The following is a 2,585-nucleotide window of genomic DNA, read 5'->3' as shown; positions in this document are numbered from 1 at the left end:
CTTTTGTGTTTATGATTGTGTCTTTTCATTCATGTAAAGCACCAGAAGCAAGGGAAGTGGGGAAGGTGTAATGAGCACTACTTTAAAGATTTAGAAAGACATTTATTTGGAAATAGAAGCTTGCTTGCTTAAGCCCTGTGGTTCTCTTCATTACTTTCAGGATAGTCTTGAGGAAACCTTTGCTGGCTTCAGACATCCCTGAATGGCAAACAGTGAGGAGGATGGCTACCTTCCAACACAATCTCCCAGGCACCAATGGCTTCTGCCTGGCAGCTTCATCCCTGACTTCCACCTATGAATATCCACTAGTTCATCCATTCACCTTGCACCTGAAGGGTGACTTCTGCCACCCCAAGAACATGTAATTCCCATGCCGTCTGAAGGGCAACCTATGCCAGTCTCTGAATGCGCGCATACACAGACACCATTCACCTCAACCACATTCAAAACCTTCCATTCACACAAGATATGTAAATGTATAGAATGAATTGGGTGGTATTAAAAGGATATGCAGAAGAGGGGGGGGGAAGGAACCATGGCGGGGTATAGGTGGAAGTCTTTAAATAGGAGATTAAAGAATAAAAAAGTAAGATGTATATACCAAGTCTCTGAAAATGCATAAATATATTTTTTAAAAAAATTCAAAGAGACGTTCCTCCATTAGCCACTCTTCATTCATATACATGGCCCAGTTTCAATCCACAAATGTCCACACAGCTTCTGTCAATGAGCTTCCAAAGGTGAATTTCAACCAGCTTACATGCACAAACATAAGCCTGCTTCAGCCTTCTGGCATCCACTGCTTTTCAAATGCAAACTCCCCAATGGCTTCCCCGCCTTGAAGTTGCAATCCTGCTTCACAAGGGAACTTGCCTTCTCATCGCTCCACAGCATCCTGCTGTGGGGTGATCACCTCATTCTGTCTGCCAGTTCACCTGTATGTGGAAGGACCTGGTGCTGAATGCCACAGCTGTTGCCCACTGTGTTCTCTTTGTCTTTTTGCCTTGGCTTTTCCTTTGTCCCGATTTTACATATCCACTCAGGCGCCATGTTCTTTTGTGACATCACAGGCAGTTCACAACCAATGGCAGCAGCTGAGGAGGCATCATAACCTCCTCCGTCCTCACAATGGTGGGTACAACTCATCTGTTGTCTGTTTGCTTGGTTATTAGATGGAAAAGGTCGTCTTTTGTCTTTTTGCCTTGGCTTTTCACTTGTCCCGATTTTACATATCCACTCAGGCGCCATGTTCTTTTGTGACATCACAGGCAGTTCACAACCAATGGCAGCAGCTGAGGAGGCATCATAACCTCCTCCGTCCTCACAATGGTGGGTACAGCTCATCTGTTGTCTGTTTGCTTGGTTATTATTTAAAAGATGTATAGCCCATCCTTTATCTGTGCTAATAACAGAGAATGGAACACCACGGACCCAGGGGTAGAGGACCGTCTCTCAGCCTGATGGCCTGCATTCCCCTATGGCTAGTGGCAAAACGGTAGCGAAATGACAAAATTGACCATTATTGTCGTAAAGGAGGCAATCATCACCCCCCCTCTCAATTCAGTTAAGCAAGGGGCATAACCAAAATTCAAGGAATCATCCCAACCAGGCAAAAGCACTCCAGAAGGTTGTGAAGTCCTGAGGGCAAGGCTGCTAGAAACTCGTGGCTTATAGACGGGGACACATCCTGGACGGGTGGTATGACAGTCGGCAGCTGGGGCAATGCCTCATGTGCCCGCATGCTTGGTCTCAATAGGCAGAGAGTTCCACAGTGCAGCCGCTACGACACGAAACGATCCTGCAGGGGCCGGCCTTACACAGAGCCGTTTGCGCTTGCGCAGAAGGAAGCAACGTTCTCTCTCCCGCTTGAACGAATCATTCAAAAGGGGGCGACTTCCGGTTTGGCGCGCTGCGAAATGTAGCTCCGCGTGCGCAGTATACTGTAGGCAGAGGGTTCTGCCGGGACTACGTTTCCCAGAAAGCTTTGCGGCCACTCAGCTGGGAAGAACCTCCCTTGCTTGGAGAACCCCCTGGTCACCTCAGGTGAGAGTCGCTGCGGGGTCCGTAAGAGCCGGAGGCTTCAGGTGGCTCCCAGGCCAAGGAAAGGGGGCAGTTTGTGGGGCGATTTATTCCCGCTAAGGGTAGTACTTGCCGCGGACGCCGTTTGCTATGGTAACTCGGTTATGTTTCCATGGGCAACGGTGCAGGCACGCCTCCACCGGCACCGGAAAGCGTGTTTAAAACGTAATGTTAAAATGCCACAGGTGTATGAGGCGTGCATGTCCACGCGTGCAAGTGTTGCCAGCATAAATTTGATATTGGGAAGCGAACCTAACTCGACAGGGCTGGATTGTTTGTCAACCCTGTGGATGGCATTGCCTTAAGTGCGTTGTATCCCCTTCTACTTTATGCTTGATGATTGCTAGCAACTGCAAGGGGTTTACAGATAGATACCCAGTTGAAGTGGAGTACTCCGGATTCCTTCTGTGGCCCTATTGTGTTATAGGCTTAGTTATAACTTCTTTATACAAGGGAATATTATCCTTTATCATTAACCCCACAGGTTAATAAAAAAAAAGCATGGG

The 2,585-nt window shown here is 47.9% G+C and overlaps 1 protein-coding gene across 2 annotated transcripts in view; it reads left to right on the top strand.

Moving 5' to 3' along the window:
* Positions 1–1,877: 1,877 nt before the first annotated feature.
* The window catches only part of FBF1 (Fas binding factor 1), a 35,050-nt gene continuing 34,342 nt past the window's right edge, over positions 1,878–2,585 (top strand). Inside the window, exon 1 of one of the 2 annotated variants that reach the window (XM_035104513.3) lies at positions 1,878–2,043. The gene's annotated coding sequence lies outside the window, so the exon portion shown is untranslated. Of the gene's footprint in view, positions 2,085–2,585 lie in introns of both variants that reach the window. The other variant, XM_088661573.1, reaches the window with a different exon arrangement.

This window comes from Zootoca vivipara, chromosome 2 (genome assembly GCF_965207765.1).
Source record: "Zootoca vivipara chromosome 2, rZooViv2.hap1.1, whole genome shotgun sequence".
In the NCBI taxonomy this organism is placed as follows: Eukaryota; Metazoa; Chordata; class Lepidosauria; order Squamata; family Lacertidae; genus Zootoca; species Zootoca vivipara.
Note: the sequence above shows the minus strand (reverse complement) of the source record. Positions and strands in the feature narration are given on the sequence as shown.